The sequence below is a fragment of the Anolis sagrei genome, chromosome 3 (genome assembly GCF_037176765.1).
Source record: "Anolis sagrei isolate rAnoSag1 chromosome 3, rAnoSag1.mat, whole genome shotgun sequence".
NCBI classification, from domain to species: Eukaryota; Metazoa; Chordata; class Lepidosauria; order Squamata; family Dactyloidae; genus Anolis; species Anolis sagrei.
This window is the reverse complement of record NC_090023.1, coordinates 121,270,034-121,290,020: the sequence shown is the minus strand read 5'-3', so window position 1 is coordinate 121,290,020 and position 19,987 is coordinate 121,270,034.

The window sequence follows — 19,987 nt, the reverse complement described above, 5'->3', positions numbered from 1 at the left end:
TAAAGGTGCCTTTCCAGCTCTGGTGTGATAGGTATCCAGGATTTCCAACCCAATATAAACAGCATTTAATGGTGGTCATCAAAGACTCTATGGTTACATGACCTTACAGTTGGTTAGCCTTTGCAATTAGCAAAGCCTTTGTAGCTCTCAACGTCATATATTTGTTCTCATTGTACTAACAGAAAGGCAGTCTTCATAAAAGCTTTAAGGGGGAAAATACAAGGTTGACTGCAAGCAGTTGCTGTTGAGAACGAAAGGGGAAAGAAGCCACAATTGTGCCAAATAATTATTATGTCAGTGCAAGTCAATGCCATCACTACTATTGTCCCTGAGGGATAAGGAAGCCACAGGAGAGCTTGACATATGTGACAGCATGCCATTTAGGAGCACTGCCCAGATAGTGTCCTCAGGGAAGGTTTCATTTGGCTGCAGTAGCTTAGTAGAATCCAGAGAAACACAGGTTACATTCTTAGCAGCCCATTTTGTTGTATTGTAACAAGGAACATTTGAATATAAGCTGGTCTTTTAATTCCAGTTTTATTCAAGGCTGAGTCTGTTAAGGGCACACATATTTGTTTTGCATTGTGTAGCTGGAAGGAGGATGTAAACACTCCTAATTAATCCAATGTATAGTGATGCAAATTGTATATGTGTGCATTGTTAGCAAAGATAAAAGAACTTGGCTCCTTTTACAAATTCAGGCAAGCCAGCTTCTCCAACCTACAAATTCATTGTTATTTTCCTATGCAGGCATTTGTACATCAGCGTGACTGTGAATACATCACATCAGAGTTTGTCACTGCAACATACTGTGGCATCTCATAAATTGTGACATTGGCAGGAATAGTACTTGCATCCTTGCAGCTGGGCTAAGGAGAACCATGGAAACAACTTCCATAGTTTATTCATGTTCAAATATGATTATCTCTGTTCTCACTGCCTTATCATCATTTATGTTTGTGGTATTTTATAGATTGTGAGCAAAAGCCAGGTCCTCATTACTTTTCCCTTCAAAAGACTGTAGCGAAAGATAAAAGTAGGATGGGAAGGAATGAGAAAAAGTAACAAAGGATGAATATGGGCAAAGGAGCCTCATTTTCATTGGAGATTAGGATTGCCAGAATCCTCAAAAAAGAGATCTGTTCTTAAAAGGAAATGGCAATGCATAGGCATCATGAAATGTGTTTCTATCATAATAGACCCAGAGTATCATGTATACTGAAATGCATATATTGCATTTCATATTTCTGTCAGATGGGGAAAGCAGATGTGAACGGGTCAAATAATATTACCAAATTACAAGACATGTCATCAAATATTCAGAATCTATAAAAGAGTACATTTGGCCACACTTGCAGTGAACTAAACCCAATTCTCAAGCCAAATTAGACAAGAATTTTTACATCAATGGATACCTGAAAATCAATACATCTGTAAGTGCCTTGGATTTAAGTCTTTATCGCACCAGCCTATTGTCTTGTCACAATTGTGTTCTTCAAGCAAACAGAAACTTGGTGCTATTGGAATGATCACTTTCATGCCTTGCTACAATTGTGCAAAGTTGGCACTTGGTTGATATAAATTCCCTTTATCAGTCTTCCACACAGCCTTGTTTCCAAGTCATTTTTGCCCCACACAATACATGCATAATGGGGCTTTTTACTATTTTCCCCCTTTAATTTTCCACAATTTCACAGCTGCAGTTGTTCTGAGACATTTCTCTGCTTTGTAGTAGGACATTATCATACAAGGAAGAGCAACATTGGACTCATTGACAGGTTTTCCCACCAATGAAAAGATTGGACACTCCTGAGCTGCATGAGGACTGCTCTGGACAGTTCATTCCAGAACGATTGTGTGAGTTTAAACATGACCCTTTTCATTTCCAGATTGGAGTACTGAAATAAAACAAAAAAAAATCAGTGGGGATTTCCTTAAAGATTAGAAATTACAGTGCAAAATACAGTGACCATAATGCCTCCTGGCACCCAGTCCTTGCTCTTTGAATCATGTTATACTAATCTTGTTTCATGCTGCACTTGTTTCTTCTTCAGTCCTGCAGCACCTCTCAGTGATGACAAATACAATGGAACTCAGAATCTAGTTGAACAGCTAGTATGACCTGGCAAGAACAGGAATAAATTTTAACCAACCTTATACACTATCAATATGGGAATGTATCTCTTTTTTTCTCCCCTTATGCCAGGCTCTTGTTATATAAGTGGATGCAGGAAAGCAATTTGTGGGGTACGAAGAAATGGAGAATAAAATGAACAGCCATCCCCATTTCTGGTCCCAGACTTTGGGACTTCCTTCCAAATAAAATGTCTATTTTCTATCATAGACTTTTAAAAGCTCAAATGGCATTTTTGTTGATTTGTGTGAATGGCCATGTCAGGATAGCATCTGAATTAGTGAGAGGACTCATGCCAGTAGGGAATATAATCAGAACTGCAATGTGGTCTGGAACTGCTTTAGATATCCATGCGAATATTTGCTGTATTTTGATCAGTGTTCACTATATGTATTGAAAAGAAAAGGTTTATAACAGGAGCTATATCCTTAAACAGAACCTCCAAATGATGTGATACACTGGAAAGCTATTTAGATGTGTAGTTAAATCAATAATCAGCACCCTGTGAAGCATTTTCTACATTGGGTAGAAAGTCTGATTGGTTCACATGAAAGAATAAAGAGAGCACACCCTTGTAAAGAGAGTTTACCGTGAAACTAATGATGTAACTGGGAAGAATGAATTTAATGGATAACATTCCCATTAGTAACATCAAAGCTGAACAGATGAGCTTGCAAGGTATCCATGCTTATTTTATTAGGTAATAAAAAACACAAAAATCACAGCAGTAAGGCTCATGGAAATTTTATATTATGGATTCAATTCATAAAAACAGAAAGTAGCTTTTTTACTAATTAGTTTGGCTAGGTCAATGGACTGCAATGTGGGCCAATTTCTTACAGGCATACATATATCTCCTCTGATTTGCCAAAAGTTTAATGCCTTTACATTCAGATTAGAACTTTCAGAAATAAAAATGATATCAAAAAATATACTTAGGCATTTCTCAGTTCTTTTATAAATGCAGTCACCACAGTTTGCCAATGCTTCTCAATACATATTTCCCATATTAGGCATTGACCAAAGAATGCCAGGATAATTTCATTATCATTTATAAATGGTGATTATGAATTTGCCAAGCTTGGAGAAAGCAATGACCATCTTATTTCTATACTCTGAAATAATCAGCATAATAGTATGTGAGTCCACATTCCCTTGCATGGCTAATAAGCAAAGAGAACTGGCACCTGTGAAATGACACAGATAGAATCTGTTTGATCTTATAAACAGCTTGCACTTTTTGCTTGTACTAAGTAATTTTTTTTTCTGTACCGGAAGAATCCTAAACCTGTCATCTAACTATGGAATGGATGAGACTTTTGACAAGGTAAACCCTATTAGTTGAACAAGGTGAATCATTCGTTGACATTATAACTGAAATGATTATTTTCCAGAGTGGAGAGAATTCAAAATACAGGTTCTTTAGGACAAAACGTCTGTAAACATAAAGCAGTAAAGGTATAACATTTTCTTTCAGCCAAGCTTTATTGGAGAACAACTGAATCTCAAGGGAGGAGAAGTTGGAAATAGAGTTGACACAAGTTGTATTATATAAATCTTTGCAACAACTCTAAAAGGTTCCGGTGATACTAAAATAATGCAGCACATGACAAAGAGCTTTCAGAGATGTTGTATTGATAGTTTCTCATACTCTCTCAAGGTCCATCCTTTCTCAGTTATTGTGGTTTACAAGCCACGCTATTTAAAGATAATTCATTTACCTAATATGGATATGATACTGTAATGGTTTGAGTGTTGGACTTTGACTCTGGAGATCAAGTTGAATTCTCTTTTTGGTCATGGAAATCCACCAGGTGACTTTGGGTGAATTGCACACTTCAATCCCCCACAGTAGGGACACCTTAGGTTCACCATAACTTGGACATGCCTTGAGGGCACACAACAACAACAAAGGTACTGTATCTTGTGTTGTGATAAGTTGTACTTTCACTGCTATGTTAGGACTGAGTTGTAGGTCTTCTTTATTTCTTATAAACTATTGAAATACCATCAGCCCACATTTTATGTATCCAGTTGGCAACAAATACTACCCATGTAGCAGAATGCATCTTTGTACATATCACTTATATGTATGAGTGATTATTAAGAGCATGTGTGTGAAAGAAAGAGAGAGAAATGAGAGTAATTATGTGTCTTTGTGTATATAAGTGTTCTGGTACATCTGGGTTAGCAGGCAAATTGGGTCTCAGTTGTTGTATTAAACAGTCTTATGTTTGTGATGGGGTGAATGTATCAGTAGTGGGTGGAGAAGCCCAGTTGATTTTGGAATGCTTCCCCAGTCACTGTTGGCATGTAATTTGCTAATCTAGAGTTAAGCCCACAAACAAACAAAAAGAATAGATCTCCTCCCCTGTTTTATGAGAGCAGTGGCATAAATGACCACACAAAAGTAATATTGCTTATGTATTTCTCCCAAAACTCAGTGCCTGCTTTAACTGACATAACAATTCTTCACTAATTTTCTTATTAGAAACAATAAATATTTATATTTTTGTTTACACTGTAAGAATGGTTTTGAAAACTGCAGTTTTAAAACAGTTTTTGCAGTTTAAGACACTATTTTTTGCAAATTCTCATGTGCTAGTTTTGCCCAGCATTTTCTGAATAGGAAATAAAACTTTTCTGCAAAAAAGTAATGTTTATGTTGAAAATGCTGTCTTGAACATGAGTGTGCGGAAAACAACCACAAGCTACTTTTGATCAGAATAAGTCCTGACCTGCAAAGATTCTCCCCAATTCAGGTTACTAGAGATTTAAGAAACATATTTTTCAACCATCTTTCAAATGTTTTCATATATCCTGCCCATCACTATTTACATTATCTCCCACCCCCTCCTGGTAATCTGCCACATTCATTCTCATTCTATACCTCCCAGCCATTCCTAATAAGATTCACATGATAAGTAACAGAAATGTCTATCTGTGTTGCAAAGGAAAACTCAAAGTAGCTTAGAAATATTTTTAAAAGAGTACAAAAACTTTACACTTATATCAGACAAAACATGTATTTGACCTTTCTACTGGTCTAACACAATAAACCTATTCCTGAAAAATGCTGTCAATAAAGTTCAACACCAGTAAAGTCTACTTGAAAGTGTAGGAGAGGAGGAGAGAAATGATAACAACACAATAACGCTTAACAGTATCATGGCTTGGTGCTATGGAATCATGGGAGTTATCATTTGGTGAAGAAGCAGTACTCCTTGGGAGAGAAAGCTCTGTGTTGCTTTGTACTGATAAAGAAGGTGAAGGGCCACCTGCCAATGTTAAGGAATGTGAGCGAGCTCCAGGTAGGCTGAAATCACCCAGGTAAAAATTGCTATAAAGTCAAAAGGAGTACAGCCTCACTATTGAATTGGCATAATGGCCTATTCCAGTGCTTATCGTGTGTTTTTGGCAAATGTTTCTTCTAGTGTATTAATTTTGTCATCTTTTCACACAGCTCTATGCCCCATAGCAGTCGTTCTCTTGAACCTCAACCAAGAAAAGAGGGAATTGAAGGAGGAGTTGGAGAGCATGTTCAATTGAGAATTATAAGTAGCAATCTAATTTCCTCTCCCTTCTTAAATGGTTAGACGTCAGGACCACAAGCAACATCTTGGATGCTGTGAAGCAGAAATGTACTTAGAGCACAGATATCTATATATCAGAGTACATAGAAAATAGTATGTTATTGTTAATCATTGAAACATGAAATATGCTGTTTGTAACATAAATATAACATTCAAATACAATTTTATCTCTATTACAAGTAAATGTCTTTATTTCCATCAATTTAAGGTGGGAGACATCAATCTCCTCTTACTAAAAGCAATTCAGAGGTCCAATGTATTGACAGGATCTGTCTGAAGGTTCAAAAAAATCAATCCTAAGTTTCTTGGATGACTGTTTGTTACATAAGTAGTAGTAGTATCAGAGAAGAGTTATAAGAGGTCATAGAGGTTACTACAAGGTATCCCGGGTAGTATTTCCTTGTTTCGGCATTTGTTGTGGGTACACCTTTCTCAGGTAATCCATTCTTCTCTGTTCCTTCCAGTATTGCTTGGTATTTCAATAGGAGCTAAGTCTCTGGCATTACATAGAGAGGACACCCGGAAAAGATATTAGATATGGCTGTCAGAAAGACACAACTAATGAACAGGAGTGAGTTACTAAAGGAACACTGTTATAATAGAGATAAGAATTGTTATAGAGATAAGAATTGTATTTCAATGTTGTATATAAAAAAACCTGTTGCATAACAGAATATTTGATGTTTCAATAATTGACAATAACATTCTATTTCCTATATGAAGCAGAAATTGACAACATTCATGAGTGGGATGTTGTTGTTGTTCATTCGTTCAGTCGTCTCCGACTCTTCGTGACCTCATGGACCAGCCCACGCCAGAGCTCCCTGTCGGCCGTTACCACCCCCAGCTCCCTCAAGGTCAGTCCAGTCACTTCAAGGATGCCATCCATCCATCTTGCCCTTGGTCGGCCCCTCTTCCTTTTGCCTTCCACTTTCCCCAGCATAATTGTCTTCTCTAGGCTTTCCTGTCTCCTCATGATGTGGCCAAAGTACTTCAACTTTGTCTCTAGTATCTTTCCCTCCAGTGAGCAGTCGGGCTTTATTTCCTGGAGGATGGACTGGTTGGATCTTCTCGCAATCCAAGACACTCTCAGAACTTTCCTCCAACACCACAGCTCAAAAGCATCGATCTTCCTTCGCTCAGCCTTCCCTAAGGTCCAGCTCTCACATCCGTAGGTTACTACAGGGAATACCATGGCTTTGACTAGGCGGATCTTTGTTGCCAGTCTGATGTTTCTACTCTTTACTATTTTATCGAGACTGGACATTGCTCTCCTCCCAAGAAGTAAGCGTCTTCTGATTTCCTGGCCACAGTCTGCATCTGCAGCAATCTTTGCGCCTAGAAATACAAAGTCTGTCACGGCCTCCATGGTTTCTCCCTCTATTTTCCAGTTGTCAATCATTCTTGTTGCCATAATCTTGGTTTTTTTGACGTTTAGCTGCAACCCAGCTTTTGCGCTTTCTTCTTTCACCTTGATTAGAAGGCTCCTCAGCTCCTCCTCGCTTTCGGCCATCAGGGTGGTGTCATCTGCATATCTGAGGTTGTTAATGTTTCTTCCAGCAATTTTCACCCCAGCTTTGCATTCATCCAGCCCCGCACATCGCATGATGTGTTCTGCATACAAGTTTTTTTTTTTTTTTTTAAATAATTTTTATTGGTTTTGCGCTTACAATAAATAGAGGAGAACAGTGAAACAATGACGTGACAAGGACAAAACAGAACTACGAATACAACCTAGTAATGAGTACGCCTAGAGGTACAGCGAGTTACACCTAGGTGTGGAACACATACATATCTAGCCAACAAACGTATATACGGTGCCCCTTGGATCCCCCCTCCCCCCCTATAAAACCGACTTCCCCTCACCAATCATTTACAATGGTTAGTTCTCCCGCATGGGAGACGATTTATACAATAAATAAAGTTATTACAGCCTTTCTCTCCTCATTTCTTAAAATGGTTTTATACTAACTTTTTTGTAACAATACATATTATTTCTTAAAACCTTATTTCCTTTTCTTAGTATTCTAAATTTGCATTCCTTAAAGTGCGATTCCTATTTTTAATATTACATTTGTTTTAAACATTAGTACATTTGCTACATCCTCTCATAGAGCGGCCTTAGTCCGACCCGGTATTCCCATATCTTTCATTCTCGATGTAATTTTTAAGCAAACTCCAGTCTGTCATTTCAAAGCCTTTTCCAGTGTTTTGTCTTAACCAAAAGGTCAGTTCATCCATCTCTTGAATTTCTATCAGCTTTCCTAGCCACTGGATCATAGTTGGTGTCAATTCTTGCTTCCACATTTTAGCATATATCATTCTAGCGGCTGTAGTAAAGAAAATAAATAGTTTTTCCATGTTGTTATTGGGGAACAGCTTTTTATCAAACATTCCTAATAAATATAGTTCTGGGAGCATTGGAATTTCTAATTTTAGGATTTTCCTACACTCGTTATGGATAGACCTCCAATATTCTTTCGCTTTTGGGCATAGCCACCAAAGATGGTAAAAGGATCCCTCCCTCACTTTACATTTCCAACATCTGTTGTCCGTATTCCTATACATTTTAGCTATCATCTGAGGTGAGAGATACCAGCGATGCAGCATTTTTAGCCAGTTCTCTTTCATATCCGATGAATAGGTATACTTTAATCGTTTCATCCAAATTATTTCCCATTCCTTTAAGAGGAGAGGTTTTCCTATATTTTTGGCCCACAAAATCATAGAATGTTTAACTGCCTCAGTTTCAGTAGCCCATCCCAATAAGTTCTGATATATAGATGTTACTACTTTCCTGTCCTTCTTCAGAATCCTTCCCCATAGGTCGTTTTCATCACCAAAACCTATTTTCTTGTCTTCTTTGTAACTTTCTTTAATTTGGGCATACTGGTACCACGAAACGTTGCTAAAGTCCTTAGCTATGTCTTCCTGTGACCTTAATTCAATGACACCATTATTTTTATGCAAGATATCTTTGTAGGACGGCCAATAGGTCCACCCTAACAGTCTGCGTTGCTTAGCCTCCAGGGGGGAGATCCATAGCGGTGTTTTGTGGAAATAATGTCCCTTGTATTTATTCCACACCTTCAGGAGCGCCGATCTAACGAAGTGGTTCCCGAAGTTACTTTCGGTTTTCCCTCCCCCATACCAAAGATACGAGTGCCACCCTTTGCGAAGATCAAAGCCCTCTATGGTCAGGGTTTTAATGTTGGAAAATCTTGACCAATCCCGTACCCAGGACAGGGCGCACGCATCATGGTACAGACGTAGATTCGGTAGACCAAAGCCTCCTTTGTTGATTTGCATAGTCATAAGTGTATATTTTATTCTTGGCCTTTTGTGTTTCCAGATGAATTTCGAAATCTCTCTGTCCCATTCTTTGAATACCTTATTATTTCGGATGATTGGTAGGTTCTGGAAAAGATATAGCAATTTCGGAAGGACATTCATTTTAATGGCCGCTATTCTGCCCAAGAGCGATAAGTTTAATTTACTCCATTTCTCCAGTTCCTTCTTAATTTCTCGCCACTTTACTGTATAGTTATTTTTAAGTAGATGTAGATTCCTTTGGGCTACCCATATTCCCAGATATTTGATCTTGTTTGATATTTTAATACCCGTAAGTTCTTCTAATTTCTCTTGGTTAGTTTTAGTCATATTTTTTGATAACAATATTGTTTTTTCCTTGTTCAGCCTAAACCCCGCCACCTTTCCGTATTTCTCGATTTTCTCCAACCATTTGGTTATATTTGTCCTTGGGTTTTCCACTACGCAAATGATGTCATCTGCGAAGGCTCTTACCTTGAGCTCTTGTTTATCAATTCTTAATCCACATAGGTTTTTGTCTGCCCTTATTTCCCTCAATAAAATCTCCAGGGCGAAGATGAAAATTAGGGGGGAGAGAGGGCATCCCTGTCTAGTTCCCTTCTCAATTTGAAGTTCATCCGAATATAGACCATTAATTATTAGTTCTGCATACAAGTTAAAAAGGTTGGGTGAGAGGATGCAGCCAGCCTTGCTATGAATGGAGGACAACATTATGCAATGGTGTAAACTTTCCTCTGTGTATAGAGAAACTCAAGTTAAACAGTAGCGTAAGAATATCCCTAGTTAGGGATGGTAACACATGAAATTCATATCTGATCAATGATATTACATTACATTGCATTTACAGTTACACAAAATATGTTTATTTATGTTTGGTTTAACTGTAATGTCTTAAATCATATATGTCAAACACAATGCCTGCTGACCAAATCCAGTCTGCCACATCATTTTAAGTGACCCATGAGGCTGTCAAGGCCAGAGCAACATATTAACATTTACACAATCTTACAATTAAGAAGGCAACCACAAGGCCGTTGTGGCCCTCAGTAAAAATGGGTTTGACACCATTATCTTAAATATTATAGAGTGCAGCCTCATACAGAGGGGCAGACCAAGGGCAAGATGAATGGATGGTACCCTTGAAGTGACTGGCTTGACTTTGAAAGAGCTTGGGGTGGCCACAGCTGACCGGGAGCTCTGGCGCAGGCTGATCCATGAGGTCATGAAGAGTCGGAAGTGGCAGAATGAATAAACAAGAAGTGGACTCATCAAATGGTTGAGGAATAATATTACATGAGTCAGGGGCACATCTACATTGACTATTTACTTTGCAGCAATGGGTCCAGATGAGCTTTAGCACAGCCAAGTGCTGTATGGAGCTGATCCAAGATGAAATCAGGTTAAGGTTAACTAAAGAGTTAATCCAAAATTAAATGCGGTTAATTAAAGATTAAATTGTCCTGCATTAATCAAAGTTCTGAGATGGAACTGGCCACAAATGTTTTCACTGTCATCCCATATTCCTCAGACTTGGCCCAGGTCAAGGGATGACACTTACTGTCCTCCATGTCACAGCAGTCACCAGACATAATATGGGTCCTCCCAGTTGGCCACCACCTATTGTGACAATGACTTGGTGATCCATCAAGAGAGGGGGGGGGGCGAGGAGAAAGCAATTTCCTCTCATCTCTGAAGCAGAGAAGGATCAACCTGAGCCTAGTGAGTCAATATAGATTTTGCTAAGGATTGTATTTTGCTTTCTTGTAGGTGGCAAGGTACTTGAGGGGATGTTTTGTACTATAGAATAGTGTATTGCAGCATCCCAAAGTTGTTGTTTAAGTAAGGAAGAAAAGTAATAGTTTTCATTATTCTGACACCTGTAATGGAAAACACTGGGTACTTTAAATGTATGTAGTTCCATTTTGGTGTATAAAGCTTGTTTGACACAAGCTACCTGAGAGTAGAATTCTGGACAGAATAGCTGTTGGTCAGTGTTTGTCTTTCTTTCTCTTAATTTGGATCCTGAAAGTTATTCATTTTGGCCTATGAATTCAAATTATCTACCTGAATAAATGCTGGACAGCTACATTTTTTCTCCCATGCACACTCCTCTAGATTTAAATAGAAAGCTAGTTTGAAAGGAAAATACATCTAACAATGTATTGTCGAAGGCTTTCATGGCTGGAATCACTGGGTTGTTGTAGGCCATGGCCATATAGCCCGAAAAAACCTACAACAACCCAATACATCTAACAATTCAATAGAATCTTAAAAAATCAAAGCAATAAAAAGGTAGAAAAGAGAAATAACAAACAAGACATACCTGCAAATATTTCCTAATGCTCAACAGAGACATTTTTACCTTGTTCATTATGAGAACAACCATTAGATTAGCAATACAGCTTTACATATTAAATTGTTTATTTCTTCCTTAATTCAATTCAGGTCAAATGAGGCTCTTTTGCCAGAACCCGTCACTAGAGTACTCTTTTATTAGAAATGCTCTGTGCAGGGTTTTAATAGTCTCCAAAGGATGTACATTAACAGCTAACTTAAATGCATGTAGCCATTATACAAATCAAGTGGCAGACTCTTATCATTATGCTCAAATACCTGGAAATATTTTGTTGCAAACAAAGAGAGAGGTCAGGAGAGGACAGGGAAGAAATTTGCATGTTGTTAGGTATTAGGTTAGTTAGAAAATTGGATCAGCATATTTCTCCAATATGCACATGTTATATATCAATATACATGACATTTTTATTTCCTTCTTGCCAAAGCTTTGCTAAATTTATCAAGTCACCCAACTGTTGTTTTCTGTGCATATGCTTATGAAGATGTTCAGGCCTCATTCTGTAGCAAGAGTATTAGGGTGATATTTACATGTCATAAAGGTGATTCATTTTTCTTTGTTCTGGGGGAAAAAGCTTCAAGAGTTCTGTCTGATAATTAATTAATTAAGTTTGACAGAGGAGTGTGGGTTGTGTGCATCCATGCTTTTCATGTCATTTTGAAGTTCAAGGATTCTGAGACGCAATAAGGAAGAATAATAGGGCCTTCCTAAAAGCAGCATTACCCTCACCAAGTCCAACTCATTGCCAAGTTCATGGTAACGCTCATGGTCAAGTTCATGGTCAAGCTCATAGTCAAGTTCATTATGCATTCCAGGCCTACACTGGGGAAAAAATTATAGATTGTAATTAGATAACATTAATAAAAGTTGCCCGTTGTTAACCCATTCACGTCTGTTGCCTCTTAATTTGTGGGGATTGTGCAGCAATTTTTTTCTGATTGGAGAAAAAGATTTATGGTTCCCTTCATCCCACCCCAAGAGATGAAGACTGATATGTGCACTAAATGCAGTGCACTATGAAACTCTGTTACTATGCATTTTCAAGTTTCATCAGAGAAACAGAAACTTACCCCCAAATAACATTGCTAATAGTCTTACAAGAGGAATGCCAGAAATCATGCTCAATTCATAATGCTCAATTACACTATTATTCTGTTTTAACTGCCATGGTAACATCCTACAGAATCCTAGAGTTTGTTGTATGTTGATGCACTGAGTTTAGCACTCTCTAAGATAAAACTCTGAATCATTGAGGATCAATTCATTTGGTGGATTGTCTGACTCTATATATGATACCTGGGATGTTAAATCATATTCAGAGGTCTTGTTCTATCCTTAGCACTAGGGCTAATCTGGCAAACTGACAATTTTCATAAATAGACTTGCAGTTGTGAAATTCTTCCCTGAGAAATCCTCTTGGCCCTCTTACTTTTAGCTAGAAATGTTCAATTATGTGGGACAAAACCCAACATTATTCTCAACTACAGTAGATCTACCGAAATAAGTGGTGACTGACAAGTCTACTCCAATTGGGACTAATATTAAATTTAGTTCCTTGGTCTAAACCCAACTGTCAATGCCAAACATGAAAAGACCCATTGAATCAATAGTATTTATATAAAAACTGTTGATTTACCCATTTGAACATTATATAGCCCCAGTGTCAAATTAATGCTCTGATCTTGCTGGGACTAACAAATGGATAGAGGATTTCACAAATGTATTATACGTTTTAATGATTCTTTTATTGCAGTTTTCTCTTTGAGGGCTTATTCTAAAAGAAATATTAGTTAAATAAGCAAGTTACAGAGGAGTTGAAGTTACACAAGGTAAAGGGAAAACAGGATCATTTTTACAATGCAGGTGTTAACAACTGTTTCTTTGTACACACCCATCAACCACCCCCACCACTTCCACACACAGTACAGAAGAAGAAAACAACTATTTCGGAAAGAAATAATATTATGAGCAATTCTGTAGTGATTTGATTGACATATTTGAATACCCTCATTTTTGAGATATTTTTGTTTCAAATTGTGCATATTAAAATGATATACTGATTTTCACTTGTTGTAAAATTGTATGCATAGTTTTATATTCTAAATTTTACATTTAAATACATCAGTTGAATGTTTATTTATCCCTCCCATCCCTGACAATAGTGCTATAGATTATAATGAATAAAGATTCTAGAGGTAAATCTCTCATCCAAGTTTTGTAGGAATTTATGAAAACTCTTTTGTTTTGGGGGCTAGATAGTTGCTCAGTGCTCACCACAACTGTTCAATTAAAATTAGTACAACATTTAAGGAATGGGTCCTTAAAGGATCCCAGTGTCAATCTGTGAATTATTGCCATAATATAGTTGCATGTAAAAAAAAATAAAGCTTGATTACTTGTGTTAATCTTTAAGGCTAATTCTTAATGCATCAATCAAAATCTGTTCTCAATACTGCTTTAATTTATATTTTTATTGTCTCTCATATAGCTCCAAATACTTTCATTAGCCACGCTAAGCACTGTTATATTAGACTTGCCATGCCAACCATTGTTAGACCTGAATGAACAGGGCTGTTTGGATTTCCTGTCTGATTACTGTGAATAGCTTAGTAACTCTCAATCAGCCTGTCACTATGGCATTGCCTTAGTAATACTGGAGCCAAACCTAACATCTGAAATTTGAGAGAATAGTGTTAATCTTTTTAATAGTCTAGGACGGGTGATCAGTTGACGTCTCTTTATGAAAGCTGGTAGTTTTGAAATAGCTAGAAATCTCTCAGAGTATTTTGAATGAGAAAACACAGAGAACCTGGGACATATCTACACAGACATATAGAGCTGATCTGAGTTTGTTGTTATTTATTTGGTTAGTCGCTTCCGACTCTTTGTGACCTCATGGACCAGCCCACAACAGAGCTCCCTGTCAGCCGTAGCCACCCTTCAAGGTCAAGTCAGCTTCTTCAAGGTCAAGTCAGTCACTTCAAGGATCCCATCCATTCATCTTGTCCTTGGTCGGCCCCTCTTCCTTTTTCCTTCCCTTTTTCCCCAGCATAATTGTCTTCTCTAAGCTTTCCTTTCTTCTCATGATGTGGCCAAAGTACTTCATCTTGGCATCTACTATCCTTCCCTCCAATGAGCAGCCAGGCTTTATTTCCTGAAGTATGGACTGGTTGGATCTTTTGGCTGTCCAAAGCACTCTCAGAACTTTCCTCCAACACCACAGTTCAAAAGCATCTATCTTCCTTCGCTCAGCCTTCCTTATGGTCCAGCTCTCACATCCGTAGGTGACTATGGGGACTACCATTGCTTTAACTATGTGGATCTTCATTGCCAGTGTGATGTCTCTACTCTTCACTATTTTATCGAGATTGGACATTGCTCTCCTCCCAAGAAGTAAGCCTCTCCTGATTTCCTAGCTGCAGTCTGCGTCTGCAGTAATCTTTGTACCTAGAAATACAAAGTCTGTCACTACCTCCATATTTTCCCCCTCTATTTGGTAGTTATCAATCAGTCTGGTTGCCATAATCTTGGTATTTTTTATGTTTAACTACAAATCAGCTTTTGCACTTTCTTCACCTTGTTTGAAAGGCTCCTCTTCCCTTGACCCCCCAAAACATCTCACTTTCAGTCATCAAAGTGGTATCATCTGCATATCTGAGGTTGTTAACATTTCATCCAGCAATTTTAACTCCAGGATTGGATTCACCAAGCCCCCCACATGTTGCATGATGTGTTGTGAATGCAAGTTGAATAGCTAGGGTGAGAGTATACAGTCCTGCCGTACTCCTTTCCCAATCTTGAACCAGTCTGTTGTTTCAAGGTCCGAGTTAGTACAGGCCAAAACTGCTTAACTCAGCTTTGAACAATTACATTAGTCAAAGTAGCAGGTTGCTCTGACTTCTCCCCAAGAAACTGGAATGAACTGTAACTTTCAACCATTTAAACAGTTGGTCTAGTTCTGAGATGGAACTGCATGGAGCTATTTACACAGCCACCTGTGTAAATAGCTAGGGTGTCTCAGGGACACAGGGCGGCACTCACTAGAATTAAATGGAAATGGGATAAGATTGTAAGCATGGCCCTCCAGCAGTGGGTTCAGCACCACTGGTCAGTCAGGACTGCCTCCCACTGACACCAAGGCCAGGGGATGATGATCTAAACTATCCTGTGGATAATCTGGTTTTAGGGCCAGGTAATTTTTTTGCCTCCTCTTTGGTCTTCACAGAGAAGAAAGTGTTTTACTTATCTTGTACCTCGTACTGGCTCACCACGATATTTATGAGACTATTGGCTCATAACCAATTGGTGCTTTACCCTAATTGGTTCAATTAGCTTTGTTAAACTAGGTGTGTTAGGGGAAGGGATGTTGTTAGTTTAATTGTCTACAGGTATTTAATTGACTTTTAAAGCCTTTTTCTTGGTTATTTATAGGCAAACCTTGGTTAGGTATCAGTGAGGATCCAATGGTGTTTCTTGATGAAAGGACATTCTCTGGATTTGCTCTTTGGCTCCTGGTATCACAGATGGGAAAGGAAATAATGTTGAGGGCTGTAGATGACTGGGGTTGAGCATAAAGGCAGCCTGTGAAGACTTTCTATATATATGTTTGCTGGAAGAAAGCTAGGTTACACTCCCAAGACCACATGGTGATCAGCACTGTGAGAGAAGGGGCTATGTGATGACCTCTGTGAATGATATGACAAGGCTATACATGTGTAGGGGTTGGAGTGTGAGTCATTTAAGGCCAGTCTGCCCCATTTGAATTCTGCTTCCAGTTGATAATCCAACCTTCCACTTTCAGTGTAGTGTCAGGTAGCTGGTCACTTCTGAGCTGGGTAGGAATTTTCTACTCTATTTTTTTTTTTTGCCTACCTCCTATTGTATTGGTGGAACTTGAACAAATTGTTAAGGGTAATATTGATGAATACATTACCTCAAGCAGGTATTGGGGAGATAGAAGAGTTTGGGCTACATCTTGATGGAGAGTGGGGGCTTGGAATGACCTATTTAGAAGGTTGTCCTTGGGGCTAACCTGTGGGTTTTCTCTCTTATAAAGCCTTAGGGATTTGCGGTGGGGGGGGGGGTATGTTGGCTTAGTCTTCCATTAAATGATGGCCCAAAGTAAACATGCCATAACTTTGGATTTACCCTCAGGGTCAGGTGTTTCACCCAAAGGATAGACTGAGAAGGTCATCAAAGGCTGATACCTGGAATCAATTAAACATTGAAATCCATAAGCATGTGGACAATTTCAACAGAAAGGAGGAAACCATGAAAATGAAGAAAATCTGGCTACCAGTATTTAAAAAAAACTCTAAAATCAGCACAGTAAATAAAGAATAACTCCAGACATGAAATGATCAGGGCCAGCTAACACCTCCCAACGAAGGATTTCTCCAGGCAGGAGTCAACCAGGCCTTGAAGATGCAAAGCTTTTCAATGCTAATCAAGGTGATTAATTGCAACACCCACACCTGCTTCCAACACACAAGAGTTCTTTCTCCCACCCTGGACCTTCCAAAGATATAGAAACCCCCCTTGTCTAGTTTGCAGTATACCTCACAACCTCTGAGGAGGCCAACCATAGATGTGGGTGAAACATCAGGAGAGAATGCTTCTGGAAAATGGCCATACAGCACAGAAAACTCACCACAACCCAACTAGAACTTTCATCAGGTTGTTCCTCACATTTCTTTGCTTACCTCCATGTTCAACTGGGCTATAGAGCAAATCAAGTGTCCTATTTTCAACCCATTTTTCTGAGTGTGGTCTCGTTGCATCATAGTTGTTCATTAATTATAGTTTGGTTCTCTGACTTCAGTGTTTCATTTTTCATACACTGAAGAGGTGGTAGAAATAGCCCCGTTTTTGTTTATTCTGCAGTGATTGCAGCCATTCTACATTTTAGGTTTAAAGAGTGTCCCTTGTGTTTGTCTCTTTCTTCCAGCTAGGTGGGTAAAATATTTTTTAGGCAGTTCAACATAGTACTAACAGCATATTGTAGGAGACAGAGCAGATCTTTTATCTCTTCATTTCTGCAAACCCTTTTGCAAATGAATCAAATGTCAAAAATAGAGCTTATATCTGAAAAGCTTAAAAAATATGCATTGGTCTGCATATAAGATACAAACACTAATCTGCAGTAAATCAGGCAGTGAAGAATAGTTACATTTAAAGTTTTGTCTTTAAAGCTAATGTTTTTTTTAGTTAGCCAGTGTTTTGTAGTTGTCTTTTAAAAACACATTGCATTCATTGAAATCTTAAGCATACCGAATGGTTGCTGGATATTCCTGTATCAATAGGGCAATGAATCAGTTCCAGAATTTGTTGTAAACATCTTAAGTATGGTATCTGGAGAGGATTTGCTTGGCTTTGGCTTAAGATGTGATATCAACATAATAATATATGTTATAGGCCATACAGAATTCCACTTGAACTGCTAGCAATAGAAAGCTTCATATGGCACATCTGGTTCTTCACTGGAAGAGATGACTTCCTGAGAGAATAAGTTGCTCATTCAGAATAAATTGATGGATACCAGCCTGATTGATAACTAAATCATGCATTTTAATTGCATTACTTGGTGAAAAATTTCCTCGGTACATGCACAATATACAAGGGCTTCACAATTTTTTTGGAAACTATATTAGACTATATGAACCACTTATAGAGTATTCTCATTTTGTACAACAACATAGCTATCAGAGTGTGAGACAGAAATGTGTTATTTTCAATGAAATGGAATCCTTGATTCACCAGAATATTTTTTCTGGTATTAATGGAGGAAGAAATTCCTTGTCGAACAGACTGATCATAATGGATAACTAATTGAAATATCAGACTAAACGGAAGACTTGATCCACCACAAAACTGCCACGAGAGTCATTGGCCACCACAGGAGATTCCCAAAAGAGAACACCACCTCTTCACATAGCTCTTTTGGACTATGCCATTGACCAATAAAGGGAAGGTGCACAGGGTGGCTCATGGTTCCCTGCACACCTCCCCTCCTCCCCTCATTACACAGTGGGGACAGGACAGGTTGCATTGGCACACTCCCCCCCCCCCCAAACCATCAGATGGCAGAAAAAAGTGGCAACGTGCGGCAACATGCATTGCCTCACTGCCCTTTCTGCCATCACAAGGAAAAAAGGGGAGGAAAGTGCAGGTAGCTCAATCAGACATTTTCCTCCCCGTAGTGGTGGAAAGAATTCTCCCACTTTGGGAGGAATGTGGGCAGGGCCTGTCATGCATCATGTGATGGTGCACAGCAGTCCCCATCCAAGCCTTGCATAAAAGCTACAAAGAGGACCTTTGTAACACTATAATGAATTTTAAATATGCATCATTGAATAACCCAGAAGGCAATGCATTTCCTCCAGACTTCCTCCTTACCTAAAAATACTTTCTCCTTTTCTCTTGTATCTAATATCCAAAAAGGAGTTTCAAAGGCTTTGGCAGTATTAAAAACGTCAGCAATTTCACAACTGCAATTCTAGGGAAAGGGACAAGAACAGCAATTATGTGGTTGTGATAAGACAGCAAACCACATAAAAGCAATCCCAGAGATACTTTTAAGTGACTCTGTGAGATAGTTTTGTCAGTAGCTTAAAAAGCACATATAAGTGAAAAAGAGTGATTGCAGGAAACACACCACACTTTTTATAAAATGGTAAGAGCTGAAGTGTTGAAGAGATAGGATTCAACTAAGCACTTTTGTCCAGGCTACAATAGGCGATTGCAAGTTAATCGGGTATGATTGTTTCACTAGCTTGAAATTCTGGTTTCATCCAAGATAAGGAGGTGTGACGAATCTTTTTTAATCCAAAATTTGTTGGGGATGAACAGTCTTCATCTTCTGCACTGTCTGTGAGATGGAGACAATTTCAGGTCTGGAATACTTGTATTAACAGATAGCTGTGAATGTTTCTGGGGAAAAACATATGTGCTGGAATAATATGCTTAGAAAATGTACGTATTTCCAATGATCACAAAACACTACTTAAACATGCTAATAACAATTTGAAGAAGGCTGTATTAAAAATAAAGAAAGTGATTTTTTTTTTTGGTCGTGTCAGGAGCATCCTGTTGTGAGAGAATTGGCTGTCTGCAAGGACGTTGCCCAGGGGACGCCCGGATAATTTTTGATGTTTTATCATCCTTGTGGGAGGCTTCTCTCATGTCCCCGCATGAGGAGCTGGAGCTGATAGAGGGAGCTCAACCACCTCTCCCCGGATTTGAACCTGTGACCTGTTGGTCTTCAGTCCTGCCAGCACAGGACTTTAACCCACTGCGCCACTGGGGGCTCCTAAGAAAGTGATGCCACAAAGTGATGAATCGCCATTCCATTAAAACAACATTAGCAACATGACCAGGCATATATCAATATATAGCTGTCAGTTACATAGCTGTCAATATCAAGTATATAGCTGAACAGTAAAACACCAGTGTCTGTGTGGAATATATTCCTAGAATTACCATGGATAAATAATATTGCAGCTAATAGAAGACACTGTTGTTTTATGATAAATGGGACAAACAGTGAGGTGCAGAGGGGCGGGAGTGTCTTGCAGAGGA